The 18,518-nt window shown below is 34.9% G+C and overlaps 1 long non-coding RNA gene across 10 annotated transcripts in view; it reads right to left on the bottom strand.

Moving 5' to 3' along the window:
* LOC144280732 (uncharacterized) overlaps nt 1–18,518 on the bottom strand; it is a 63,419-nt gene that overhangs the window by 19,774 nt on the left and 25,127 nt on the right. For 9 of the 10 annotated variants that reach the window (XR_013349154.1, XR_013349153.1, XR_013349160.1 and 6 more), the window contains one exon: nt 2,677–2,725. The exons of the other annotated variant lie outside the window; for it this stretch is intronic. This is a non-coding gene — a long non-coding RNA (uncharacterized LOC144280732). The remainder of the gene's footprint in view (nt 1–2,676; nt 2,726–18,518) is intronic. 10 annotated transcript variants of the gene reach the window in all.

The raw sequence follows: 18,518 nt of genomic DNA on the forward strand, positions 1-18,518 counted from the left end.
CAACACCAAAGAAACAAACAATCCAATCTTGAAATGGGCAAAAGACATGAACAGAAATCTCACAGAAGAAGACATAGACATGGCCAACATGCACATGAGAAAATGCTCTGCATCACTTTCCATCAGGGAAATACAAATCAAAACCATAGTGAGATACCACCTCACACCAGTGAGAATGGGGAAAATTAACAAGGCAGGAAACCACAAATGTTGGAGAGGATGCGGAGAAAAGGGAACCCTCTTACACTGTTGGTGGGAATGTGAACTGGTGCAGCCACTCTGGAAAACTGTGTGGAGGTTCCTCAAACAGTTAAAAATAGAACTGCCCTATGACCCAGCAATTGCACTGTTGGGGATTTACCCCAAAGATACAGATGCAATGAAACGCCGGGACACCTGCACCCCGATGTTTCTAGCAGCAATGTCCACAATAGCCAAACTGTGGAAGGAGCCTCGGTGTCCATCGAAAGATGAATGGATAAAGAAGATGTGGTTTATGTATACAATGGAATATTACTCAGGCATTAGAAACGACAAATACCCACCATTTGCTTCAAGGTGGATGGAACTGGAGGGTATTATGCTGAGTGAAGTAAGTCAATCGGAGAAGGACAAACATTATTTGGTCTCATTCATTTGGGGAATATAATTAATAGTGAAAGGGAATATAAGGGAGGGAGAAGAAATGTGTGGGAAGTATCAGAAAGGGAGACAGAACATAAAGACTCCTAACTCTGGGAAATGAACTAGGTGTGGTGGAAGGGGAGGAGGGCCGGGCGTGGGGGTGAATGGGTGACCGGCACTGAGGGGGGCACTTGACAGGATGAGCACCGGGTGTTATTCTGTATGTTGGTAAATTGAACACCAATAAAAAATAAATTTATTATAAAAAAATAATAAAAAAATAAAATAATATAAAATCCCTGTCCTCACAGAAGAACCAAACTGTATATATATTGTTGTACATACGTGCTTATTGACCCTTGTGAGAAATTCTTTGGAATACATATGCAGATGTAGAATACTTAATTTGACTAATATCAGATTACTCTCCAGAATGGTAACATCAATATATAAACCTAAGCTGCAGAAGTTTCCCTATTGTCCGCATCATCTGTTGACTGTACCAAGTTTCTAAATTTTACAAGCTTGCTATTTTGGGCAGCCTGGGTGGCTCAGTAGTTTAGCGCTGCCTTCAGCCTAGGGTGTGATCCTGTAGACCCAGGATTGAGTCCCACACCTGGCTCCCTGCATGGAGCCTGCTTCTCCCTCTGCCTGTGTCTCTGCCTCTCTCTCTCTCTCTCTCTCTCTCTCTGTATCTCTCATGAATATAAATAAAATTTAAAAAACTCCTTTTTGCTATTTTAGGTTTAACACCCCCTGCTAATTAATTATGTTCTCCTCTTCATATGCTGTTTGTATTAGTCAGGGTTCTCCAGAAAAGGAGTATCAGTAATTTGTTGGATATATATTTATTATGAAAAATTGGCTCACATGATTATGAAGACTGCTAAGTCCCACATAATCTATAAGCCCTCTGCAAGGTGGACACCCAGGAAAGCCAGTGGTATAATTCCTTCCAAGTTTGAAGTCCTGAGAACCAAGGGGGGACCCAATTATGTAAATCCTAATCTAAAGGCCAACAAAGATGAGATGTCCCAATGCAAGCAGGAAGGCAGGAAGCAAAAAGTCATGAATTCCTCCCTCCTCCACCCTTTATACTATTCAGGCCCTCCCTCAATGGATTGTAGGATACACATTGTGAAAGGCTGTCTTCTTTCCTGAGTCCATCAATTCAAATGCTAATCTCACTGAGAAATATCCTCACAGATACACTCAGAAAAAAATCTAATCTAGGAACACCAAGGCCAATGAAGTTGATATATAAAATTAAGAATCACTGTCGGGATCCCTGGGTGGCGCAGCGGTTTGGCGCCTGCCTTTGGCCCGGGGCGCGATCCTGGAGACCCGGAATCAAATCCCACGTCGGGCTCCCGGTGCATGGAGCCTGCTTCTCCCTCTGCCTGTGTCTCTGCCTCATTCTCTCTCTCTGTGTGACTATCACAAATAAATAAAAAAAATTAAAAAAAAAATTAAAAAAAAAAAGAATCACTGTCTTTAACGTTTTGTTTTTTCTCTGAAGTTTTCAACTTCTGTCGATTTTCACTGATAGTCTTGCCTTTTTTAATTTTTAATTTGTTGATCTTTATATTTTCAGATGCTAGATATTTTCTTGTCAGATTTAGAAATGTAAATATATTCTCTAAAATTGTTTTTAATATGTTAATTTAACTGAAAGAAAGTACTTAATTTTAACATGACACTATTGAATAAAAATACTTAATAGTAATACCATCAAAGTCTTCCATCTATTTTGCTTTACAAATGTTATTTTGAGTTTTTTACTTAAAAAAATGTTTTTATACCCTTTCTTTTTTCCAGCTTCCAGAGTCTACTTGCATTTCTTGTTCATTGCTCATTCTTCATATAAAGTACTTTACTCCAATATCTGGTTTCATCTTCAACTCTTTTTTTGAAATGGATGTTCTGTATCTCTCTTATAAAAAGTCTTATGATTACATTGGCTTGACCTGAATAACCCAGGAATAATCTCTGAAATTCAGGATTCTTCATTAATCAAATTTGCACCATTACAATGTAAAGTATCATACTCACCAGTTCCAGATAATAGGCCATGGACATCTTCTCAGGACCATTATTCAGCCTACCATACATTTAGAGTAAAAGATTACAAAAAGTTTTATACTATAAAATGCCTAGCATAAGAAAGCTCAAGTCAATATTTTAATGCTATAAATGAGACTTCAGGAGAATAAATATTACCAGGGAGAAAAAAATGTTAAATCATAGAACAATCAATTTATGAAAAATATATAGCCCAAATGTATATGCACTCAATTATAGACCATTTCCAAACATGTGGAGTATGTGCTAACCAAACAAAAATTGGAAAGAAGCAAATTACCAATTATATTTAGGGATTTCAATATTTACTTCTAAGTAATTGGTATTAAAATTAAACAAATTTAAATTAATAAGGTAACTTAAGATATGGTTAATTTATGTTTACAATTATTTAAAATTTTCTTAACTTTAATTGCAATGAGAATTAATTAGGAAAAGTAGACTTAAAAGAATATCCACCAACTCAACCTAATTGATATTTATAGAACATCCCCATTTCAAAAATCAAGATCAGGTAGGAAATTCATTAAGGAATTTTATGCTTCAAACATTAGAAATAAATGTTAAAGTATATGTAACTAAAGCTAATAAAAATATAATATTTTATGTAATAATTTAAAGTAGTGGTTAGAGAGAAATTTATAGCTTTAAAGCTTGTATTAGGAAAAATGTAAAGAATACGGTGATCTATATTTCTAGAAATTGGAAAAATGAAGTGAAATTAAGACCAAAGGAACTATATTTAAGGGGATTATCAAAATAAAAACAAAAATAGGAGAAATAATAAAGAGAATCAATGGCTTCTAAGTCATTTCTTCAAAAATACTAGTGCAATTTATGAACCCTACCCAAACTGACCAAGAAAAAAATGAGAAGACACAAATTACCAACACCAGGAAAGAAAGAGGAGAGGCATCAATATCAGTCTTACAAATACAATGATAATAAAGACATATTAATAACTTTATGTTGAAAAATTTACAAACATATATCAAATGGAGAATTTCTTAAAAAAATCTAACTTCAAAGCTTTTTCAAGAATCGATCACCTGAATAGCCTTATATGCATTGAAGCAATTGTATTTGATGTTGTGTTTTTTTTTAAAGCGCCCAAAGAAAAATTCAGAATGAGGCAATTTCAGTTGTGATTTCTACCAGTGTTTAAAAAATTAATTTGAAATGGGGATCCCTGGGTGGCTCAACAGTTTGGCACCTGCCTTCAGCTCAGGGCGTGATCCTGGAGTCCTGAGATGGAGTCCCGGGATGGAGTCCCGGGATGGAGTCCCGAGATGGAGTCCCACATCAGGCTCCCTGCATGGAGCCTGCTTCTCCCTCTGCCTGTGTCTCTGCCCCCCTCCTCTCTCTCTCTCTGTATCTCTCATGAGTAAACAAAAGATTTTAAAAATTTTAATTTAAAAATAATTTTATACTAAAATGGAGGACAAAGGAAAATTCCACTCATTTTATGAGACCAGCATTTCTCTGAAACCAAAATTAAAGAAAAATAAAATCAGGCAGACACATGACAACAAAGATAACAAACCAACAAAACTTCATGACACTATCCCTCATGAACATATATTTTATTTTTTTAAATTTTTTATTTATTTATGATAGTCACAGAGAGAGGGAGAGAGAGAGAGAGAAAGAGAGAGAGAGAGAAAGAGAGGCAGAGACATAGGCAGAGGGAGAAGCAGGCTCCATGCACTGGGAGCCCGATGTGGGATTCGATCCCGGGTCTCCAGGATCGCGCCCTGGGCCAAAGGCAGGTGCCAAACCGCTGCGCCACCCAGGGATCCCTGAACATATATTTTAAAATAATTTTTTAAAGTTAGGAAATATAATCCAGCAACATAAGAAAAATAATACACTATGACCAAATGCAGGTTACTCCAAGATTAGATATTAGCCCATAATGTATTTCTATTACAATTCACCAGAATGGATAAAATGAAAGATACATTTCCAAGTATTGTTATGGAAGGTACAGTCATTTTGGAAAATTATTTTATGGTCTATTTTAAAATGAAACATGACCTGTATGAGATAGTATCTCACTGCAGTTTTGATTTGCATTTCCTTAATGATGAGTGATATTGAGCATCTTTTCATATGTCTATTGGCTATTTGTATGCCTTCTTTGGAAAAAGGGTTTATTGAGGTCCTTTGCTTGTTTGTTAATTAGATTTCTTGTTTTTTTTTTTTCTTTTTTATATAAGCTGTGTAAGTACTTTATATATTTTGGATTTTAACCTCTAACCAAATATATGATTTGTAAATATCTTCTCACATTTGTTTTGGTGAGGATATAGAGAAAAAAGAACTTTCATATACTGTTGGCCGGAATGTAAATTGGTACAATCACTATAGAAAACAGTATAGAGTTTCCTGAAAAAAATAAAAATAGAACTACCAAATGATTCAACAATTCCACTTCTGGGTGGAAAGAACAAAAACATCAATTTGAAGAGTTAAGAGATAAATATACCCTATGTTTGATACAGCATTATTTACAAAACCAAGATATGGAAGGAATTTAAGTGTCCATTGGTAGATGAATGTATAAAGATGTGTATATATATAAAATGGAATATTACTCAACCATAAAAAGAACAAAATCTTGGCATTTGTGACAACATGGATGATGCCAGAAGATATCATTAAGTGAAATAAGTCAGGAAAAGATAGACAAATACTGTATGATTTCATTTATATGTGGAATCTAAAGCAAAACAAAGGAACAAACAAAACACACAAAAAACAGAAACAAACATACTCATAGATACAGGAAAATAAAACCTATTGACTTCTGAGCAAAATAAATGAAGGGGATTAAGAGGTACAAAATTCAGTTACAGAGTAAATAAACCACAGGAATGTAATGTATAGCATACAGAACAGTCAATAATATTGTAACAACTGTATGGTAACAGAAGGAAAATAGACTTAACATGAGGTCATTTTGTAATGTATAAAAATATCTAACCACTCTGATGTGCACCTGAAACTAATAGGATATTGTACGTCAATTATACTTCAGTTAAAAAGCAAAACAAAACATTATTACTTATATGATCCAGCAATTCCATTCTTATATTTAAACAAGATAAATAAAAGAACAATGTGTTACACAAAGATTTGGAATTTAATTCCATAGAAATTTATTTTAAATTATATAAATTATATAAAAACGTAGGTGAATATATAAACACATTTTAGTATAACTGTACAATAGAATAGTACTCAGCAATAAAAATGAAAGATACCCTGATACTTGAAAGTACATGGATGAATCTCAAAACTATTATTCCAAGGAAACAAAGGTAGAGTAGACAATATATATTTTCACTTATATAAAACTCTAGAAATGAGAAACCTAATACACAGGGGAAGAAAACATATCAAACACTGACTTGGGCCATGAGTAGAATATTGACCAGAAGGGGCACAAGGAGATATTTTGGAGGTGATGGAAATATTCAACACAACCTTGGTAATGTTGTCAGTCACTCAGATTTATACATTTGCTAAAACTCACCAATGTAAAGAGTATTTTACTCACCAATGGAAAGTAAATTTTATCTAAAAAAAAGTTTGTATTTAAAAGATAACATCATTTTTTCCACTTTATAGTGTTCCTTTTCTCATTCAGGTTTTGGATCCATTTAGGCTTTATATGTTTTGTTTAGGTATGTCATTTGTTTAGGTCAGATTCAATTTTATTATCTCCTATATAGATCTTTTATATGCTGCATTGAGATCTTCCCTAGATATCTTACTGATCTGTAATTATTTGAATAATATCTAAATTTTTTCCATATTGTCTAAAATTACTTTTGTACAAAAATGAGTTATCTAAGTAAATCTTGTTCAATAAACTTATGGAAATTGGAAAAATGTGATGCTTATTTGTATTAAAGCATGTTTTAGTTTTCTACTCCTGATATAAAAATCATCAAAATCTTATTGGCCTAAAATAGTATCAGTTTATTAACTTATAGTTCTAGATGTCAAAGCCAAACTCCGTTTCCCTGGAGTAAAATAAAGGGTTTAGTGAAGAATCCATTCCTTACCATTCCTCGGTTGTGGAAGCTGCCTGCATTCCTTGGTTTAAGGCCCTTTCTTCCATCTTCAAAGACGACAGTACAGCATTTTCTCTCACTCTGACCTATGCTTTCTTTTTTATATAATCTCTCATGCTCTGAATGAGACCATCCTTCCCTTTGATAACGACCCTTATGATTAAATTGAGCATACTCAGATAATCCAGGGTAAACTCTTCATCTTAATATTATTAACTTAATTCTATCTTCTAAGTTCCCTTTATCATGTCTAGTAGCATATTCATAGGTTTCCAGGGATTAGAAGTTGGACATTTTGTGGGGCCATTATTCATCTTAACCACATTTACATTGTAGTTAAATAATAAGAGTTGTAGTAAATCCATGTAGAACATAAATAAAAAGTTCTGTGAGTCATAAAAGTAGTTACTTCTCTTTCTTACTAGTTAAAAAAAATATTTTGAATTCATGAGTGTTATGTAACTACAGGGAAAGCTTCATAGCTATTTAATTATTTTTTAAAGTGAATATTTGGAAAACTCAGTACTTTGTAATCAGTGACTACCTTCTCTAAAACATGACCATAACTTTCATATCTTCTAGTTCCATGACACTGAGGTTGCTAAATGTGTAATCCTTTCTTAGCTCTCCATTTGCATCCTCCCATGCTTGAGGCATCCAGAACTTGTGTGTCATAAGAAATAAAAATATGTCAGAAAAATTTAAACTAAACTTCGGAAGGTTCTGACTACTAAATTACTAACTTATAATTACTTATACAAATCATACAATATCTATGATTTTCAGTTTCTTCACTGTGAAATTAGGATGATTTTTATGCCTAACTCTTACCATATATAAGAGAATCAATACATGATGATAATTTACAAAGTGCTCCACAAATGCAAATTATTACTGATATAAAAATGAGCTTGTAGGCATATTTATGCTGCTGAAGAAACATATATACTGGTAAGAACTTTCTGAAGGGATGTTTGTTATTTTCCTTTTTGGCCACAGATATTGTAAGTAAAGTGGACAAATTCCTAGAAAAACGGAAATTATCAAAACTGGCTAAAGAAGAAATAGAAGATTTCAACAAATCTATAACAAGGAGATTGATTCCATCATAAAAACTTTCTGAAGGGTAAAATTCCAGAACCATTTAAACATTTAAAGAATTAAAAATTCTTATCAAATCCTTTCAAAAAATAGAAGAGGGAGAAACACTTCCTACCTTTTTTTCTATAAGGCCAGAATTACCCTGATATCAAAGGCAGAGATATCATAATAAAAGAAAATTATAGAATACAGAACCTTTATGAATACAGATTCAGCAATACTCAACAAAATGCTAGCATACCAAACCCAGCAGCATATTAAAAGAATTACATACCACAAACAACCGAGATTTACCACAGAGGTAATCTTTATGATTTTAGACTTTGCAATGTATTTTAAATACGACCAGAAAGCACAAGTGAGAAAAGAAACAATGCAGCTGGTAATTGTAATTGGGTTGACACAAACTTACCCAACACATCAATAGACTATATATATATCTCAAGTGGATTTTCACCTGTCACGTGGCAAACTCAAGGACCAGTATAAAAATGGAAAAACAGCTGAACCACATTCAGTGATTGGAAAGGTTAATTTTGGCTGATGGCTGCCTCAGTGATTTGGAACATCTGTGAAATTTATGCTATTAATGCTTTTGATGTGTCTGATTCCCAGGAGCACTCATAAATTAGGCAAAAGCCTAACATTATTTTTGATCTTGGAGTATAAGTTTTCTAAGAATAAGGTAATTAAGAGCGCAAGCTGAAATCAACCTGTTTTATAATCCTTTCTGGTTTCACCAGCCATTGTGTGATCAGCTATTGTGTATTAGGCAATTACTGAAACACTGGGCTTCAGTGTCCAAGGAGATAACACCTCTCTTAACAGATTTGCTGTGAAGGATAGGAGTTATAAAAGCCTTGCTTAGTTACTGGCACAGAGTGAGCATGAGATTCAGTTCTGTTCTGAATGTACCTCTATCTACAAAATCAGGATAATAGTTCCTTTAATTGTTGTGATGGTAAAGATGACATAATCTACATGAAGGCACGTTACAAGGTTTTAACAGATTCAGAAATGGTAGCTCACACTTTTCAGCACCTACCATATTCATGTAGTTTAATGTATGAATCAATAATGTAACAATTTGTGAGTAGGAGTCTGAAAAGACAAATATTATCAATAGATTTTAGTGGTTGGAGAAGAACGTAAGACTAGACAAAACCTGAGCACATATGCTGATATTTGTGACTTGAGGTGATTATTACACATTTATTCCATGAACACATGGTTGATTTTCAAGATATATGTTTTGGAATTTGTGCAGGGATCAGTAGAGCAAGAACTGTGTCCTGATTATTTATGCATCCTTTGTTCTTGATGGGCTTCCTCAGAGATGCCTCAATCTTCTGACACAATTTTTTTTTGCTTGTATACTATACTTCAGCTTAGCACTGCTCTTGTTTTCCATTTTTCAGTAGTCATAGCCTAACTGCCATTAATGATAGCTAAATCGCTTTGTCAATCTCTTAGGTAGGTACACATACCATCTATTTAGTTCAATACATAACTTCTCTCCTTCTTGATTCCAACTCCACCTGTTCCAGCCAATCAAGAGCTCCATAGACTCCTTTCATTTATCTGAGTGAATGTTATAAAGTAAAATCAAGTTCTAGTAGGTTTCCTTCACACTCTTTCTCCAAAAAATTAACTTGATGGGATAGGGGAAGCATTTTTTGGTCTTCAATTATTTACTGATTTTGTGTTTCTTAAACCCTTCAGTTTACGTTTTTGTCGTAACAAAAAAGGCAGAAATACTGTACAACTTGAGAAAGTTATTTAACTTGTCTATGTTTCAATTTCCTCATATATAAAATGGGAAAAAATAATAGCTTTTACTTCTTAGTGTTGTTTTAAGTAATAAATGAGTTTATACTTATAATAGTTAAAATAATGATAGAGTCTAGTAAGCACTATGGAAGTGTAACTAATTATTATTATGACTTACCTTAGTATACTTCCTATGATGTCCTCTTCCCCAACTGCAGCCACCTATCTGTATACCATGTATGTGTGTGCATGTGCATGTATGTATGTTAAAACCACTAGATACAAATAGAAAAGATCCTCTCTTAATTACTCATTCATCTGAGAATGGGCTCATCAACCCTGCCCAAGTGAAGAGAGATATTGAAGGCTATTCAAAATCAATGTAAATGTCAACACACTTAGACAAATGGCCAACCTTCCTTGTGATAAGCACAATGAACAAATCAATGAAACCCATTAGAAGGTACTTAAGAATAATAAATTATAAGAGATAAATAACATGTCAGTAATGGTTTGGCCCTGAGACCTGGAACTGAAAGTGTCAGAATTGGAAACAACTCTGATATTCTCTTTATAATCTGAGCTTTGGCAAAATATATGAATCATTTTTAAAAGATCAAAACTTCTCTATAGGACGTGTATTCGTCAATTTGCAGGTAAGTATTCCTAACTGTAAACTTGCTTAAGCATGGGGTGAGAGCACTATCCTGTCTGCAAATGTGATCTCCCATCATTTCACCTCCTGTTTATAGTCCTAAATGAGAAAATACTGAGTCAGAAGACCCAAACTATATTACCAGAAATGTCTAAGCAACACAGAAAGTTGTCAAGACCTAGTGGTTGAGAAAAAGTTAGTATTTCATTTTAGAATACATGTTTACTCCTAGTTATTTTCCTATACCCATCTTTATCAGTGTGCTTATAGTAAAAGATCTATTAGAGTTTGGGGTCAATGGAGGACTGGCTACAACTTTGGCTGATTGGAAAGGACTTAAATAGTTATTCATACTTATCTTGTTAAAACCTCCAGGGGAAGTTGCATTTCAACAAGGGATGAAACTTAAATCACAGAAGTGAATCTGTAGTGTTATAAGTTGAGGCGTCGGAGAGCAAGTCAAGGAGAGGAAGGTCTGGCCACTTTCCCTGAAATCACATATTTTATTCAGGTAGCACTTTTTTTTCAATAAGGCTAGAGTAACTCTGTTTTTTGTATAAAAATGTTGTCAATCTGCACATAGCCTTCTGGAATTTTGTACCCAATTAAACCATCTGTTGATGCCCTGGAGCACACCCATCTACAAATTTCTGAGCTAATGATTTGCTCAGTGGTTTCAGTAAGATTTCTTCCTCAAGGACAGTGCCTTACGCAGTTAAAAAGCCTAAAAGAAACTGTTAGAGTGGAGAGAAGTGTAAAAATATGTATTTTTTATACTGTAGAAGGGTCAGTGTCAAAACAAGTGTAAGAAAAGTAGATTTGTTCAGCTCAGCAAGTGAATGTTCTCTTCATGGCATTTCCAAATTTACCAATTTAAGGAAAAAAATCAACACAGTCCTGAGATGGGATTCTCCATTTCATTGTAGAAGCTGCCTTCTCTGACAGTCATGAAGAAGAGGTCATGTAAAGGCATCTTCAAAAGTGGTCAGGTTCTGCTTATTGATATAAATTTATGATGCTCAGGAAGCAGGTGTATGATGGAGAAATTGTTCTTCAGCTTTTTTTGTGTATGAGTGTCCTGGAAAGACTTATTGAGAAAAATGGTGAGAGAGAGGGACAGGGAAGGTGTGAAAAGAAAAAGAAAAGAGAAAAAAGGTGAAAGAAAGGAGGATAGAAATAAAAATAGAAAGTAGAAGATATAGGGAAAAGACTAGGAAAAAAGAATTGCCCTTTTATCAAATACTAATTTAAGTTCTTGTTGACCTAGGGATTGTAATATATTTGTTAAGAGAACATTCATCTTCAATTTAGACTTAAGTACAATATCTTTTTTAAAAATTGAGGTATAGTTGACATACAATGGTGGATTACTATCAGGTGTACAATATAGTGCCTTGACAAGTTTATCCATTATGCTATGTTCACCACAAGTGTAGCTACCATCTGTCCCCATACAACACTATTGCGATACCATTGACTATATTTCCTATGTTGCACTTTCCTATGACTTACTTATTCCAAAACTGAAAGCATGTGCCACCCATTCCCCCTCACTCATTTTGCCCATCTCCTTTGACAACAATATCTTTTCATAAATGTTTACAAGTATACACCCTTTTAACACACAATTAATTGCAGGAAATTACTTCTTAAAGACAGCTTTTCTATAAACCAACTATTTAGCCTTACTGTTCTTTTTGCCAAGATTAATGATATCTGAAAGTCAGTTCATGGATTGATTCACTATTGCCATAGTTAGAAGAAAATTTTATCACCAAAGAAAAATTTTCAGCATCAAGTTAGAAACTTATATAGACATTTACATAGACTTAAGTTTACAAGTAAGTTTCAAAGTATATGCTAACTCTCAATAATAGGTAGTAGTTGCCTCAGTGTTGAGTTGAGAGGGAGCCTGAGGTCAAGGACAGGCACAGCAGAAATTAATGACAATTCTTCGATGAGTGTAAGTGGGGAGTTTTATCACAGGTCCCAGGTAATTGTGATATGTTCTAGCATTGCATTCTCCAAAAGAGTAGTCACTAACAACATGTGGTTATTAGGTGCTTGACATGTGGCTAGTCCAATTTGAGACAAGCTGTATGAGTCAAATACTCACTAGAATTCAGACCTAGTATTCAAATCATGTAAAATATCTCTTAAAATTTTTATAGTGATTACGGGTTTAAATGCTTTTTGAAAATGTGACTACTAGAAAATTTAAAACTACTGGCTCACATTATATTTCAATTGGGCAGGACTGGTCTAAAAAATCAACTCAAACGGTGGTCCTACTGCATGTCAAACACATACAAAACTAATATTCTTTCATTTTTTTATGTGGATACTATACAATAATATACTTTGTTAATTTTTTGTGTGCCAAGATTTGAGTACAGCATATAAAAAAAGATACTTAATATTTTCTAAGCACTTATGATGTCCCACAAAGTATATATCAAAATCCCATTGATAAATGAGGAATCGGGCTTAGTGTGCTTAAGGGAGTACCAAAGTTGACAGTCTAATAAGCAGTGAATATGTGATCCAAATCCTGGTAGTCTGTCATAACTGCTGGGCTAGTCTATGAAATGTGTATATGCATTCAATATTATAACTGACTCTAGTGAATTTTTAATTAAATATTTCAAAGTGGCACAACTCAAGTAAATCATGATTCTCATTATGTGGTATCTGGTTTGTAAAGGACTTTAGGATGTCGTACAAATACTTCACAAAGGACTATAAGAAATAAATTTCTGTTGTTTACAAGCCACTAAGTCTATGTGGTACTTTGTTGTAGTGCCTCAAACTGACTAAGACAATCACTAATGATTCTGGTTGAGTGCAGGCCTCTGTAACCCTTGTTTTGGGTTAAATATAACATATAATTTATGCTATAAAGAATTAAAACTTTTTTATTTTAGCCTTTTCACCCTAAAAGTTACCTCTAACTTTTCCTCTTACAGCATATCTCACTGATCATAATCTTCATAAGTAAGTTAAAATTTATAAGCATTAATTATTTAACTGCATTTGCATATAGGTGAGTCTTCAGGATCATCAAAATATATTAATGTTAGCATATTTGAGTGAAGGGACAAGTATCTTTGACAAAAGGCAATGGATGGGGCGTTCAGCTAACAGAACAGGCTAACATTCTATCTTCTCTTAGAGTGACAATCTCTAAATTTCTCTTCTCACCTCTCCCTCTCCCAACCACAAACACACAGAGGTAGTTCAGTTTGTATATCCTTCTTGTTCTTGCCTCAGATTTATTTTGAGTTGGTGCACATGTCCAGTGGGGCTCATGATTCAGTACTTTTTAGATAATAGTATATGTGTCAAAACTACAGTGGTTTAAACCCTAAAATAAACTATGTCACATTCGCTCACTCATTTTGAGGTAACTGCATGGTTAATAACCAGAGGTGTTTTTTTTTTTAAATTGCTTATTTACCACAGATTTATTAACTACAGAAGAAAATGTCCAATATAAAATATATCTACCTCATATAAGCTTCTTCTAACACACTAATTTGAGGTAGGGAAGAAAGGCCACAGTATGTATATTAAACTCCTAGGTGGGTCTCCATGATGGTCGTATAGACATAAATGCACATTGTCTCCCACAAAGTGGTCTAGGTCAACACTGCAGAGTAGACTCTTCAGCAAGATCACACCCTTCTTCCAGGACACTTAGAGAACTGGTGGGATATCACTGTAGTAGGAGTAAATGTCACAGAGCTATGAAAGTTCAGAGATTTAAAACTTGGAGAACTTGAATATGTTGATCTTAGATTGGTATGGTTTGGTGTTGATAAAGGTGCTACGGTTGCAGCTGGGAGTCAGACTCAAAATTCATCCACACAAACACTCTAAAATGTCTAGACAATATTAACCTCTCTCCAGAAAAAAGTCCCATTCTGGTTGATTTTCTGTTCTTCTTTTTTTTTTTTCTTTTTTTTTCTTTTTTTTTTTTTTTTTTACATTTTGCCATCTATCTTTTTCTCCCATTTTTCAATAGATCACACACTCTTTGAACAGTTTGCCCTCTTCAAAATCTCTAATTATTCTTATACCAGGTTCCTTTATTCTATATAATTGTTACTTAGGTTAGACTTGAAATATTATAAAACAAAACAGATAGTAAATCTATAATCCCAATAGGTTGTACAAAACTAAATTACTCAAATCCGTTACATGTCTGAAAATGTAGAGATGTCTCTATTCTTTATTGGTATATATTTTCCTCAATCCTCATTGTTTTTTTTTTTTTTTTTAATATTTTATTTATTTATGACAGATACAGAGAGAGAGAGAGAGAGAGAGAGAGGCAGAGACACAGGCAGAGGGAGAAGCAGGCTCCATGCACCGGGAGCCTGACGTGGGATTCGATCCCGGGTCTCCAGGATCGCGCCCCGGGCCAAAGGCAGGAGCCAAACCGCTGCGCCACCCAGGGATCCCTCAATCCTCATTGTTAAAAATATTTTTATTTACCTCTGATGTTATAGGTATTTATATATGACGACTTAAACTTCAGTGTTCTCAGTAACTAGATTTCTGGAGAGTTCTACAAGAGAAAAACTAATCTAACTTTCAAAGGAACTAAACTATATTTGGATACAGTTTGATCTAAAAAAAATTATTTATTTATTTATTTGTTTGTTTATTTATTTGTTTATTTATTTATTTATTTGTTTATTTATTTATTTAGAGAGTGTGGGGAAGGGTAGAGGGAGAAGAGAGAATCTCAAGCAGGCTCCATTGAAAGCACAAAGCCCAGGGCTCAATCTCACAACCCCAAGATCATGACCTGAGCTGAAACCAAGAGTTGGAGGCTCAATTGACTGATCCGCCCCCACTTTGACTTTTAGCACAGTTTGCAAAAGGAGATTATTTATCTGATGTTGGTGATTGTACATATTGTGTGGTTTGAGAAATACAAGGACAGAATTCCTCACCAAAAATAAAAAATGCCACTTTTATGCCATAATCTGAGGAATTATAGTATAAGTGATTTTCTTTTTTTTTTTTTACAATTTATTTATTTTAGAGAAAGAGAAAGAAAGTGTGTGTGAGAGCAGGGGGAGGGGCAGAGGGAGAGGAAGAGAATCCCAAGCACACTCCCTACTGAGCATGGAGCCCAATTGGGTCTGGATCTTAAAACTCTGAGATTATGACCTGAGGCAAAATCAAGAGTCGCTTAACCAAGTGAGACACCCAAGTGCCCCCAAAGTGATTTCTCCACTTTGTGTTAAATATTATATTCTATGGACTCTAATTTTTTTTTAATTTTTTGTTTAATTTTTATTCATTTGTGATAGTCACAGAGAGAGAGAGAGAGAGAATGAGGCAGAGACACAGTCAGAGGGAGAAGCAGGCTCCATGTACCGGGAGCCCGACATGGGACTCGATCCCGGGTCTCCAGGATCCCGCCCTGGGCCAAAGGCAGGCACCAAACCGCTGCGCCACCCAGGGATCCCTATGGACTCTAATTTTGAAAACAAAATCATTTATCAGGTTAGGGGAGTTTGTTTTCTGTACAATAAGAAGATTCTAAAATGGATGAAAGTACTCTTGCATATCAGGAAAGGGAAGAAATAAATACATTTGGGAACTGAAAGGAGGTTCTAGGTCATTAAACATAATCTTCTCCATTTTGCATAAGGAAAGTAAAGATGAGTGAGGAAATGGTTTGCTCCACCTTATATATTTGCCCTAATACATGCCAAGAATGCATTGCTTTCTTGGGCTACTCTGGTCCTTTGCCACCTTAAATCTTAAAAAACGTGTTGAAAGTGGGATGTTAGTAAGTATAACCTTTAGCTACCAGGGCCAGTATTTTTAAAGATCTTTCTAAAATATCAAATTGCAACTAATTGAGAAAAACATATAACTTTACATTTTCTTCAGTAATTTGTGTTGATAGGCTGCTTCCACTCCCCTTTAAGTGAACTGATTTATGCCTAAACTGTGACTATCATCATCAGCTATTTTTCCTTTCCTATGACCAGTTTTATCTTCACAGCACCCTTATGTTTAACTCCTCAGTAAACATAAAACAGCCATGGCCAGTTGGCTACAACCCTGCTATCTTATGCCTTAGCACCTAAAGAATTCTGTTTTCTTCAACTTTCATCTCTGCTGTAGATAAGAGAGTAGGAGCAGAGGAAGTAAGACAATAGTTATATCCATACTCCAAAAAAACATGATCACAAAAGAAGATGAAAACTTTGTGAGTTGACTTTCTATTCTTGCATGCAATTAGCCTAAAATTAAGTAATTTACTCTGTAATTACTATAAAACCAGATGGCCTTTAAAACTGAGGACACTCTTTTTTTAAAAAACACTTTATTTATTTGACAGAGAAAGCATAAGCAGGGAGAGGAAGAAGCAGACTCCCTGCTGAGCAGACAGCCAGATCTGGAGCTGGATGCTAGGACCCAGGATCATGACCTGAGTCAAAGGCAAACACTTGACTGACTAAGCCACGCAGGAGCCCCAACTGGGGACACTCTTAACATGAATGAGTTCCATTCAAATTTCTTTCCACTTGCAAAGTCTATATTAAATTTATACCAGAAATCAGATACTGTAATGGGAACCAAGGCTATAAAAAATAAAAAATTGAGTGCCTTCTTTCAAACTTTACACTTAATCTGTAGCCCAAATATGAAAAATGTTGGGCACACTCTCTAACACCTTGGAGAAGGGAAAAATGCATTTTCTGACACTCCCCACAGAGAGACATTTAAATTTTGTGTTCTGTATAGCCCACATAGAAAAGAAACTCACTTGTACGGAAAATCAAAGAAACCAATCACTATTTGACACAATTGGTTCAAATGGAGGTTTGGAGACATATCAGCCCTCAGGGTGTCTTAGTCTTCTCAAGCTGCTAAAACAAAACCATAAACTAGGTGACTTAAAAAACAGACATTTATTTCTTACAATGTGGAGGCTTGGAAGTCCAAAATCAAGTTGCTGGCAGGTTCAGGTCTTAATGAGGACCCTCCTCTAGATTTGCAGTTGGTCACCTTCTCACAGTATCCTTACATGGGAGGAGGTATAAGAGGCAGGGAGAAGGACAGGATACTTTGGTCTCTTTCTCTTCTTATAAGGACACAAATCCCATCATGTGGGTTTTACCTTCAGGACCTCATCTAAACCTAGAACTTCTAAAAGGCCCCATATCCAAACACTATCACTTTGAGAATTGGGCTTCAACGTACAATTTTGGAGTGACAAAAATATTCAGTTCATAACAAAAGGGTCCACCTACAATATAAGGCAATCCTTAAGGTGCCACACTACAGTTAGATATAAAAAATATGTTTCTGCTAATTCAAAGGTAATTTAAATGATAATCCAAAGAAAATTTAAGAACTTATCCCTCTAGCCTCCTTATCCATCCTGAGAGTATCAAGTGATTGATAGTTGAAAATCTGGAGAGGACTTATCCTGCCGCCTTCACATAAAACTTAGGGAGACAGCTTTAACAACTATGACGTGTAGACATGCATTTGACTATTTCAAGGAAACTGCAGTGATATTTTCCTGAAGAAAGTGAAAAGCACCAGCTGGGGGTGAATGAGTAGGGAAGAGCTGGTTTAAATGTCTACAAAATCCAAAGAGAGCTCCAAACCTACATTACTAAAATCAATTTATTAAAAGCTTTCTTAAGAATATTCCTGCTCCCTTGAAGAGGTCACAGCCATAGTTAGCAAGACGTGGAAGGAAGAATAGAAGTACTAAGTGAGAAAGGAGCTCATCACCTGACCCTTCACTGAACTGAAGCTTTCCTTTAGCATCAGACTTAATTGGGGCGATAGAAGTTTCAACTTTAAATCAAGGTAAGATTTTGGATTATTCTGAGAAGACATTTTATTTAATGAGTTGAAACTGTGATTTGTACTTAAAGTGACCATAGAACTTTTATTGCTTAAGAATAAGTAGAGAAGGCATTGTTCCCAAGTAGGGAAAATTTATTCTTTTTCCTGTCTGTCTCTTATATTCTCACATGACTACCACACCCACAACATTTCTGATACCAGGTGTGTGAAGGTTTTTCCCCATTAAGCAATCCATAGTTTCCTACAATTTAATCCAATTCTGACACTGTCTGTGGGAGATAGCATCAGATTCCACAGGTTTAGGGCTCATTCCCATAACACTCCCCTACTTCAGATGCCAAATGCAAGTT

This window comes from Canis aureus, chromosome 12 (genome assembly GCF_053574225.1).
Source record: "Canis aureus isolate CA01 chromosome 12, VMU_Caureus_v.1.0, whole genome shotgun sequence".
In the NCBI taxonomy this organism is placed as follows: Eukaryota; Metazoa; Chordata; class Mammalia; order Carnivora; family Canidae; genus Canis; species Canis aureus.